The 12,972-nt window shown below is 32.5% G+C and overlaps 1 protein-coding gene and 1 long non-coding RNA gene across 3 annotated transcripts in view; both read right to left on the reverse strand.

Annotated features, from left to right (window-relative positions):
- Positions 1-12,972, reverse strand: part of LOC127867345 (uncharacterized) — a 209,796-nt gene that overhangs the window by 111,038 nt on the left and 85,786 nt on the right. The gene's annotated exons all lie outside the window — the stretch shown is intronic.
- Positions 9,386-12,078, reverse strand: LOC127867359 (uncharacterized). Its single transcript, XR_008043459.1, has 3 exons — positions 11,703-12,078; positions 11,117-11,288; positions 9,386-9,914 (listed from the first exon to the last, which is right to left on the reverse strand). It is a non-coding gene; the product is annotated as an uncharacterized LOC127867359 (long non-coding RNA).

Genomic DNA, 12,972 nt, shown 5'->3' on the forward strand with positions numbered 1-12,972 from the left:
TGAACACGATATATCCGTACCAATATCCATGTGAGCATATACTAATAATAATTAATTTTTTAATCGCCATAAGCTTGAAAATAAACGTAAATAGATACAACAAAGACCAATTCGGAGACTTTAAAAATTTTAAATTACCTCCCCTGCAATAGAAAATATATATGGAGACTCGCATTCTATGGAATATCAAAATCTCAATATATCTTTCTCCGAAATTTTTTTCTGGTAAAAATCATCTTAAATTTAGCTGTATATTCGTATGTAATTAATTAAACAAGAGTTATAAAAAGGCATCGCAAAAAATATCGCGTTTTGCTTGAATAAGTTACCTCCCTTAAGCCTATCGGAATATCAAAAATACGTATATAAACAAAACGCGTTCCTTGCATAAGTGATAATAAAGCGCGTGCCTGTGCCACTCGTCCTCCAAATACTTACTAAAAATAGTACAACGTATCTACAATCATTGCGACTAACTCATACCTCAGTAAATAAGTAACCAGGATAAATATACGTTTAGGTAATTAAGATATAAAACATACATATAAAAATTTACATGTTCCCTGTCTGCCGAACCCGATCCATGGACTATAGCCACAAGAGGTTTCTATGTACCTATGTAGCCGGATTGCGCCCTCAGAGCGCCCAACACCGACACAGATTACGCTACTCTCCGGTCAAACACAATACTACATAGGACTGCTGCCTTTGTCACCATATTATCAGAATCATTAACGTGCAAAATGGAAACTTTCAACTGTCCTTTCACTTCATACATAAGCAATTGCCGATCTTCAATGATCGCTTATTTCCGAGAGATGCATTTTATTTTTTTCAAACTTCGAATTTTGATATATGTTTAACTTATTCATTTAGATTACATTATTTTCACTATAAATATTGACTTTGATCCAATTATCATCTGAAAAATACGATTTCGCGATTTCTTCAAAGATCGAGCGAGCCTTTTTACCTGTTTACTTATATATATCTTATTTAAGGTTACATAGATGTAAAGTTGTCGTGGCCGAGTGGGTAAGGCGATGAAATTGACATCTTTTGGGATTTTCCCGCGCAGGTTCGATTCCTGCCGACATCGCATACTTTTTGCGACGCGTTTTATTTCTTTTCTAACGTAATTTGATTTAATATAGCACATAAGCTAAATTGTTAAATATGTTGAAAATTGTATGCACATCCTTCAATTTTAAAATTAAAACAACGTTATGGCTAAATTGATTAATTTACTGCTGAAAATACGAATGATGCATGTTGCATTTTTATTTTTATTTCAAAAAGTAAACGGTAAATCTGTCTATTTTTTTGGTATTTTTGCTGTATATAGTGTTTCTATAAAAACTTAGTTTAAAATATAACTTAAATGATACTATTTTGAATTTTATGACACTTTGTTTTTCACCGACCCAATTTTTACTTGGCTGAAATCACTTACATTTCATGGCGCTATTCCATAGATTAAAATTTGTAAAAAATAAATGTCTGTAAAAGAATACTTATTTCATCTTGTTTAAACTTTAAACACCTTTACTGCATCTGTACACACCAACTGCATGCCCATATTTGGAAATTTGAATGAATTATGGAACTTTTATATACCCCAGGGGTGAAAATAAACTGGACAAAAGCCGAGCGTGAGGGTGGTTTTGAAAAAATCGGTTTATTTTTTTTTAAGCATGGAAAGCTACCTACAAATTTGCATGTAGTTTAGTGAAATGATGCTGATTAGGAAAATAATAATTAAATTATATTTGGATATGTGCCCATTAGAGGTGCGCAAGCTTAAAAAGGTAGAATTACCGAAATTCCCGTTCTTACACGTTGTAGCATGGATCGGGTATTGAACACGATACACGTGTGTATTAGCACCCTACTGTAGTCCCGGCGGGGTTATCAACTGCACCAATACACCGGTAAGCAACCAGGGGAATATCATATGAAAAAAGAACTATCATGCATGTTTGATTTGTTAAAGTGTGTCACAAAATTTCCCTAACTGCCGATGTCGGCTATAATTTCGGTATAAACATGCAAAGAAATTAACATATATATAATGTTAATGCCGATATGTTATTGGACATTTTGTATGTCAAATGTTCATTATTTGTATTAAAATTAAGACGATTGTATTGAACACGATACACGTGTGTATTAGCACCCTACTGTAGTCCCGGCGGGGTTATCAACTGCACCAATACACCGGTAAGCAACCAGGGGAATATCATATGAAAAAAGAACTATCATGCATGTTTGATTTGTTAAAGTGTGTCACAAAATTTCCCTAACTGCCGATGTCGGCTATAATTTCGGTATAAACATGCACAGAAATTAACATATATATATAATGTTATTGCCGGTATGTTATTGGACATTTTGTATGTCAAATGTTCATTATTTGTATTAAAATTAAGACGATGCTTATTTGCCAGAAAGCGTTTATTTCAAATTCAAAACAAGCAATAATCATACATAATATCAAAATATAAAACTAACAAAATGACAACACTCTCGCTTAACGCAACGTTCAGAAGCACGCGCACTTAACAAAATCATTGCAACTAATGCAAGCTGTAATTAATATGTGACTACTTGCTATACAACCAGTATCATGCGAAAATTGATCTTATTTAATTGTGGTTCCCTCTTTGAATTTATGTTGCCTGTCGACTTTTAGAATAATGTGTCAGTAAGAAATGTATTGCTTGCTCTACAACCAGCATCATGCGAAAATGGATCTTATTTAATTGTAAATCCCTCTTTTAACTTAAGTTGTCAGTCGACTTTTAGAATAATGTGTCAGTAATAAATGTTTTTCTTCAGTTTTACATGTTTTTTTAAGAAAATTTAGTGAAAGATGCAAATGTGTCTTATTTATTTTTTTCTGTGTCTTCAATGTATCTTATTTATATGTGACTGCGTGCTTATATTTTTTTCAAGAAATGAAAGATGCAAATGTGTCTTATTTTAATTTTATCCATGTCTTAAATGTGGCTTATTTATATAAGATAAAATGATATACTGCCAGTGTCATGCAAAAAAGGATCTAATTTCTTAATATCCACTCTCACGCTTTGTTCTTTATTAGCACCGTCTTTAATTAGGCTATCTATTTAAAGTACAGATTACTGTGAACTTAATAATTGTGCAACGGTGATGTTGATCCATTATCGTTGTTAATTTAAAATGTAGACAACAAGTTAGCAATTAATGAAATCAGTTATTTTGGAAGTAAATCTAATTTTTTCTGTACAGTAGCCAGGTGGATGTGTATTGAGCGGATAAGATAGGGATCACCACAACAAGTTTCTAATACACAGTATAGACTTCCCCTATTATTGTATTTGTTATTTACCTGATTGGAATAAATAAAGTGTTAAAGATCATTTCATGTGAAAAGCAGGATTTCTGACATAATTTCAATCGTTTTGCTTTTATACACAATTTCATCGAACAATGAATACTAGTATATTGGCGCGATGGAACACAATTTATAAATCAAGCTGACAGTATAGTATCATTTTTTAATTATGTGTAATTTAATTCGCATCTCTTCCTTAACTCGCTTAATGACACGTGAACTTATATCAATTATAAAACATCACGTGCATCATTAAATATTTTTTTTTAATTATGAAAACATATATGTTCTACATGGTTTTGTTTAGTTTTTTTCTCAACCAGAGAGACATTTTAAAACATTGTTATATATAAAGCGCTTTACTTTTCTACATTACATAAAGATATATCGATTGTTTTTGTTAAGTGTACGTGCTTGACATATTTATAAAAAGGCAGTGTTTATTTTTGTAATAAAATCGAAAATTGACATTTAATTTGATGCAATCCACATTGTTTAGCGGCCAAACGCAGTATTCCGCTCTCGGCGGCCGATGGTGTATTGCAATATATACAATGAAAAGCTGAGTTTCTGACATAATTTCAATCGTTTTGTTGACGCGGAAGTGCTTTTTGGTGGCCAAAAATACTATTGTTCCCTTTATTTAAACCTAAATCAGTATTTTTTTTACACTTGAAGGTTTGTACAGCGGGGATTTCGGTACCGGCGCGGGTTTATGTGCTTGTTAAGAATTACCGAAATCCCCGCTAAGAGGCAACATATTATCCTGATTTATGCTTTGGTTAAACATTGATAACTAAATTGCAAAAGTGTATAGCATATTGTAAATAAGGTAGTACGATATCATTTGTTTCATCAGATTTGTTTGGAAAATACTTTCTGAAGACTTATTATTACTATGTCATGTTATATTTACATATACTTTTGTGTAACCAATGTTTTAAATGTACATTTTACCTTTTTTACATTCGTTTACACATTTTTCACATTAATAAACTATTGAATAATGGAAAAAATATTCTGATAAGAGTGTTTAAATGATTAACACTAATATGATTGTGTACAAATCAACATTAATGCAAAGCCAAAACCCAAACATAATGACATATAGACCCTTTAAGGCGTAATATGGGGGATTGGCGTAAACATGGGTGATTTCGGCTCTGGGCGTACGAGTGTAGCAGTACCGAAATCCCCGCTAATTATTTTCCAAAAGAAGTAACCGAATGGGAGATAATACATGTCACTGGTTGCTAATGAAAAAAACACTATAATAATTTTGTTGACACTTGAAGGTTTGTACAGCAGGATTTCGGTACCGGCGCGCGTTTAAGTTCTAGTGTAGAATTACCGAAATCCCCACTGAGAGGCAACTTAATGCTGTCAAGAGTGCTTAATAATTAAAAGTAATATCATTTTTTTGCACCTTAACATTCATGTGAAGTCAAAAACCATTCATACCGATGACCTATTGACCCTTTAAGGCGTAAATATGGGGATTTCGGTACTAGGCGGGCGAATGTAGAATTACCGAAATCCCCTTTTCATCATCGCACATTAGTGTAACATAAATTTTAACACAATATATGTAGGGAAACTCATATGATTCGCGTAATGTGAAAATGATTATTATGCTATAATTCGACCACGAAACTTGACGTGACTTAATACCGGACATTATGGAATGGAGCTACGCTTGCCGTATTTGACATAAGACCCATTTTCGCATATTATCTTATCAATGCTTATATGAATTTGATTGCTATAATCTAATGCGTATTCGACACGGAATAATTGTCAAGGTTTTTCATTTTGTCAATATTTATCATAGCAGGGGACATTGCTGACATCAATATGGATACTGTTTTCATTTTCTGTCGAGAAATGATATGACTTATTATCAAGATTATTTTATAGTACGGTAGCGTTCTCTTCACAAGTGAGATTTATTTGTACTGGTAAATTGCTCTTATACTCACCATTCGGACTCGACGATCGGCTCGAATAAAAATGTTAGTCGCTTAAAAGTACAAATTCATCATATTGAGCACGATTATTATTATTATTATTATTATTATTATTATTATTATTATTATTATTATTATTATTATTATTATTATTATATAGCTTTTAGAAACTTATACCTTAAAAAAAATCCCGTTGGAAAAAAAAAATCCCATGGGAAAAAAAATCCCATGGGACAAAAAAATCCCATGGGATTTTTTTATTATTTTAAAACACGATTTAACACGTTGAAATCGCGAGAAATGCTCATCATTTGTTAAAAGGTAGTGTTTCTGAAGGTTACATGAATAAATCTCTAAAAATCAGAAAAAAATCCCATGGGATTTTTTTTTCCCATAAAAAAATGGGATTTTTTTTCTATCAAAGTAAATTGAACGAAAATAAGCACAAATGCTTTAACAATGCTTAAAATCGATAACTAAGCACAAACGAACGTGTTTTATGTTTTTGAAAATCCCATGGGATTTTTTCTCCCATAAAAAAAGCTGGAGAAAAATCCCATGGGAGAAACCAAAATTCCCATGGGTAAATGAAAAATCCCGTGGGATATTACAAAAATCCCATGGGAACTCCAACTTTGCAAATAGAGTTCATAGTGAAGAAAACGCATTTAACAAGCAAAAATAACCAATTATTAATCACAAGTTAGACTTTTATCTTATACTTTATCACAAATAAGCAAACCTTCAAGAAAAAGGGTACTTAAGTTTGCGAAATTTCGGTTTCGCAAAGTTTTTCCGGTGGCCGTTACCTGTAGTTTGGGGGTAATTTACCTTTGAAATCCCTCTGATAAGAACATATATTTAATAATATCTTCGAACGCTCGCTTTTTGAGAAGTTAAGTATCTGGTAAGTATGTGTGAATTCTTAAATATTCAATTGTGTCATAATTAAGATGGTATAACTTTTAACCTCTTTTTATTTGAAATATACATACAAAACTCATATATTATAAAGGTTTCCATTGCTTGCAATTTGCAAACGTGATTTAAGATATCTAATACATGGTAATTGTGATCAAGATTGTTCAATACGTTAAACTCATATTTAAATCTGTTCAAGATTTATATACCAAATTCAGTTTTGGCCTTTATGGGTTTATCATGCCAACTAGTGGGTTAAACAAGTTTCGCATCGAATTTTTCTGACATATCGTAAGCGTAAACATAGGCATGTGAGCGATAGCGAATTAGTCATAAATCCTAACATTTTTCAAGAGATACATGTTGTACCGGTGTAGCGTGAATATGGTCAGATCGTGAGATCTGTCAGATAAACCGGAAATCTGACGATTCTCACAGTACCCCCGTGAGATTGCTCAGATCAGTCGCCGTGAAAAATGTCATATTGATGAAAAATAATATTTTACGAATGGTTGTTTATATTCAACTTCATTTCGCGTTTTAACACCTTGCAGTTATTTTCGGACATCTTTTTTTCGGACGTTGAACGTTAAGGCGTTGTTCACAACAAAGATATCAAAACAGTAGTTCTAAAACCATGCAAACATTTGATTTTTTAAACGATGTTCGTTTCAAATGTTATATATATCGACGATGTACATGCATTATGTTGTAAATAAAAAGGTTAATGTGTACTTTATGGTGTTGCAGTGTTTTCATAGAAATATATAACATTAAGAAAATATTTTCAGAATATATATATATATATATATATATATATATATATATATATAAAAGATAAAAAATGTTAAAAACTGATTATAAACACTAAACGCTGTTTTTTATCATTATTTTAGCTAATTCACATGTACACTCAATTCAAGAAAATTATTGTATTATAATATATTTCATACAATCAAAGTTACCACTATCATCATTTGTTTAGTCTGTCAATAAGCTCCATTTGACACTGTCGGTTTTGCTCGGGTACTGCTTAAAAGTACCCCGGGTACTCTTACGTATACTTAACTGTACACTAAATATACTAAATGTACTGTCTGCCTGTCTGTCAGTGCAGTCTCTCACAAACTTTTCAGGGCTTCTCAGAAACTCAATATAAGTTTTCAACATGAAACTTTATGTGTGTATAAATATTGCTGAGGAGAGGTGCCATGCACAAGAACCATAACCCATCGCTTTCTGAAATAAGAGTTATTGCTCTTTGTTATTTTGGTATGATGTTACTAGGGCTATATCTCAGATACATGTACTATACAAGATTTTAACATGAAACTTCATGGATGTATAATTATCAATGCACATGAGCCATAATCGTATACTTTCTTACATAACGGTTATTGCCCTTTCTTTTATTGTTTTTGTATGATGTAACTTTTCAGGGCTATATCTCATAAATAGAACCATAACCCTACACTTTATTAAATAAGAGTTATTGCCCATTGTTTTTTTATGTTGTAACTTTTAAATAAGTGAGAAAGGGTACAACCCTTCAAATAAACTTTTCTGTAAGTTCTGCACCCATCAATAATCAACATTTTTTTTGCGGGGGATATCAATTTAATGAATTTGCTTGTTATTATTAGTCTTAAGGTTGAAATGGACTTAACATTTTAAATAGCATTGATAATATAAGACACAACAGACTCATCAGTCATCAGTATTATGTTTGCATAATATTCTTAAGTCGGTTACTGACCTAGGTCAAAATATAGTTGAAGTTTATCACCTTTTGAGGTGGTCTAAAAGTCCTCACTGCCTAGTAGATAAGTCTACAAAGTATTTTAAAACCGGTTCATAAACATGAAATAATAAGTCATTTCCGCCATCGGTATTATTTATTTTAAGTCAATATGTTCTTGGAATCTTAAGTCACTCATTGAAAAATACATCACCACATAAATAAATATATAGGTCAACTGTGATTCTGTCAAGCAATGATTATCATATCAATTATTATCTATAGAGTTTGTTTTTTCTGGCACTTATCATAATCTAACCATCTGCATTATTTTGCCAAACAGTTGGTTTTGCGATTTGAGCACCACAATCATCAATATTTTGTGTGTGGATAAGATGTTTAAAAAAAATTAGGATTTATTTATAGAACATATAAGTTTCATTGTGCTGTACTTGTTTAGGAGATGTGTAATACCAACTGGCTACTTCTGTTTTCAGAAATAAAAGGCACAGAAGGATTTTATTAATATTTTGTGGAGTTCTCACATTAATCGAGCCCAAAGCACTTCCTGCTACAAAAACATATTTTCGAGCAAAAACACATATTGATAATATACTATTGGTTTATTAAGACATCAACAATAATCAACATGTATGCATAAGCACATATAGTAATTATGATTCATATAAATTAATAAATGTTACAGTTGTCTGTACCCGAATAACATGGTGTTATTAATACTTCATTATGTAAATTTATGTTTTTTTTTATATCCTCTGATTTTCCATTATTAACTGGTCAAAATGAGAAATGCATTTCTAATTGAATCACATGTTATTAAAACCATCATTTTGAATAGAAATTACACATGCAGTTACAACCAGCTGCAAACAAATTTTTGTTTCTTACATGATTACTGATTCATGTGAAGGAAACTACACACATAGTGAATGAAATGTTATCAATAAGCACTTATCAACATTTGTCTTTGATTTAATCTATCTTGATGCATACTTTTTAACATGAAAATCTCAATTTCCAACATAACACTAAATTAAAAGTTACAGGAAGGTGGTAAAAAATACATAAATTTAGTTACAAAGCAATGAATTGAAAAATATCTGTACATTCAAGTTAACTATAAAACATGGCATCACCTTAAAATCAGTATCAATATCACCTAAAATCCGCAAATGTTTAGTAAGATTGTCTTTTTAAACAAAAAATTGTAATTGCCCTAAAATGAGTGATTTAACAATATACATAGAACTATCATGAACCATTTTCAACATTTACTTTGTTGTTCTATAATTTAAATAAATATGCAATTCCAAATTATTTATGCAGGTAAACCATGTACACACAAAATTTTAGTGCCCATCTTTACTTGTTCGTATTAAGTGTATTTTACCTTGATTTAGTTTTAAAGCCTCATTAATGAAGGAGCTGACTGGACAAACACTTAGCTTTTCTGTAAAACTGCAAATACATTGTATTGTATTTACTCTGCCGACTCCTGTTTGAAGCTTTAAGCATTTTTCTGCTGATTTCACTGCTGATTCCACAAATATTTTTAAGTTGCTAAGGGACACTCCAGACTTCAAAACCTGTCCACTCATTGATTTTAGTGTTGCAATATTCCCTTTAATATTGTCTACAACATATGGTCCAGTGTAATTACTTTCAAGATTTCCTTTGGCTTTTCTCACCGCCCTCGAAGCATTGAACTATAACACCCTAGCCCCAACATGTATTTGATTAAATTTTCTTTTTTCGTTGTTGGCTTGAATTAAGTCTTTTTGGCTTTAGACATATTGTCCAGTACAACTTTTCCTGCGGTTTCTGTTTGTTGCTTTCGCACACTGGATTGTTTTTCAATCATGTCTGGGTCGGACAATACACCTATTATGTCCTGATGAAAAAAAGACAAATGCACATCATTAAACAATCCACCAAATAAAGAAACAAGTATTGTTCATTATTTTTTTGCTTTTGCTGATTAATATTACATTTGTGTAACAAACAAAAGTCTTTTTACTCTTCTAAAGAACATTTCTAAACAAATATACTTCTTTATTTCGAATGAAACATACCAGTACTTGATTTAAGAAGGAGAAAATAGTCCATTATATGTCAATATTCAGAATTGTTTTTCTTTCGGTTTGACAAAACATAAAACATATTTTTTGTTTCCATGTTTGTTTCCAAAGAGAGTGTTTATTCATAAGTGTAGTTGATGAGTTTTTGAGAAAAGATATAACTTATTATGTGGACAGAACAAGAAATATATCGTTGTAAAAGAAAAAGCACATAAATTGAACATACAACATAAAAGTTGACGTAATTATTAAATATTTCTAGGGAATTCCTTATTCTAAACACTTATAATTTAGGTGGTGATCAAGAAATATACTCGTTGTTTAACAAGTATGGCCCTGAATTGCTCACCTGAGTTTGAGGTAACCAAATAATCAAAACTGGACCTAGTGACCTAGTTTATGGATACACATGACTTGGACTAGGTATTTTCAAAAATAATATTTCGTCAAGATTGGGTCATAAATGTGGCCACTAAGGTAGTCACAAGATTTTGGTAAAATTTAAACAGTTGAAACGGTTTTTGGACTCACTGACCCAGATTTGAACTCGGCCTAGATATTGTCAAGATTCTAACCAAGTTTCGTAAAGATTTAGCCATGAAACTAGGGAGTTCACAAACCTTTTCTTTAATTTTACCTAGTGACTTAATTCTTGACCTCTGGCAACTTAGCTTCAAAGTTGGTAAAAATATAATATGGACAGATTTTTTTACCAAGTTTCAGGAAGATTGGACAATAAATGGGGCCTGAAAGGGAATGTTCACGAGGTAATTTAAGCATTTGTTTCGTATTTTTGGTTTTGACCAACCATGAGGGGCTGGAGGGATGAACCAATAAGAGAGTGCTATGCTGCCCCCTTCTTTTTCACTCTAGGTCTTTCCATAGCAAGGATATGTTAAAGAATGTGGGACTAACACAATTAAATTGACACAGGATATGGAAAACATTAAATCTTCATCTAAACTCCTGTCAGCAACATATTAAGTATGTAATCAAAGATGCTTTATTTACATACATCAAGAGCCACAGTCTGCAACTGACTCGGGTACATCGCTTCCCGTCCGTACAGAAGGAAGAATGGGCTGATTTTTGTTGACGACTGTTTTTTGGTCCGAATTGAGAAAAGAACCTCATCAAGCCTTTTATCCCAATCGTTCTGTATGTCGTTGACCAATTTGCTTAAGGCCCTTTAACAAAAATCAGACAATTAGTGAGGTTTTAACAAATCAGAAGCACATAAAGTGATAATGAACACTATTCTGGTATAAATTATGCAACTTAATGAATTCAATGAAAATTTTAAAGACAATAATTACGCTCCCTACACATATTGTACAGAATAGATATTGAACCAGCTAAAGTCTTCAGGGTAGAAATCCAAATATTCAAGGCTTCGTTAGAATTACATGTACCAGCAATTGAGAAGGAACCTATCTCTCTTTATGATTAATTTTGGAAAATCTGGTGTGTAAATTTAAGGGTGAGCAAGGCCAATTTTACACACAAAGACAAAACAGATTGGCAAATGCTTGGTTAAAATTTTTCGTGAATAATAAGCAGAAACACAGTCACATCTCAGTGATAAATAGTTTGAAATTTACCTTTTGATTGTTTGATTGATCCTTTCATCAAGGCCGTTTGTTTGTGGGTGGCATGCAGATGTTACTTTGTGTTTTATGTCCCACGTTAAGCACAACTCTTGATTTATCTGAAAAACAAAATAAGCCAAACATATAATGTCGTCCTTTTACCTGTAAATAAAACAGAACAAGAGCTGTCACCATTAGATGACTTATGCCCCCTATAAATGCTTAATATAAGTTATGAGCTTTTTTCGAAACCTAAACGCAGATTTCGAAACCTAAACGCGGACCGAAAGTTCAAGGTCACAGGGGTAAAAAATTGTGTGCGTATGGAAAGGCCTTGTCTATATACACATGCATACCAAATATGAAGGTTATATCTCAAGGAGATAGAAGTTTTGAGCATTTTTCGAAACCTAAATGCAAAGTGTGGCGGAAAGACGGACAGACAGACAGACACACAGTCCAATCACTATATGCCCCCCTTTTCTTCATTATTATAAAAAGAGAGATGGTCTGACAAATCTCACGGGCAGTAATTATCAATGTATTCATAAGAAAGGCAAGTGCGCACTACCACCTTCATCATAATCATTATTGCATGCTAAGAGTTGGTCTGACAAATCTCACAGGCAGTTATACTCGTGTTATCATGAGAAAGGCCAGTCACCACCACTACCACCTTTATCATCATCATTATGGCATTCATAGAGTTGGTCTGACAATTCTCACAGGATGTAATTATCAATGTTTTCATGAGAAACACAAGTGAGCACTACCGCCTTCATCATAATCATTATTGCATACATAGAGTTGGTCTGACAAATCTCATAGGCACTTAAAATCAAGCAATCAAGAGAAAGACAAGTCACCACCTTTACCACCTTTATAATCATCATTACTGCATATAGAGAGTTGATCTGACAAACCTCACAGGCAGTTATACTCATGTTATCATGAGAAAGACAAGTCACCACCAATACCATCTTCATCATCATCATTATTGCATGCTTGGAGTTGGTCTGACAATTCTCACAGGCAGTTATACTCACGTTATCATGTGAAAGGCCAGTCACCACCACTACCACCTTTATCATCATCATTATTGCATACATAGAGTTGGTCTGACAAATTTCACAGGCAGTAATACTCATGTTATCATGAGAAAGGCCAGTCACCACCACTACCACCTTTATCATCATCATTATTGCATACATAGAGTTGGTCTGACAAATCTCACAGGCAGTAATACTCATGTTATCATGAGAAAGACAAGTCACCACCACTA

The sequence above is a fragment of the Dreissena polymorpha genome, chromosome 2 (genome assembly GCF_020536995.1).
Source record: "Dreissena polymorpha isolate Duluth1 chromosome 2, UMN_Dpol_1.0, whole genome shotgun sequence".
NCBI lineage: Eukaryota > Metazoa > Mollusca > Bivalvia > Myida > Dreissenidae > Dreissena > Dreissena polymorpha.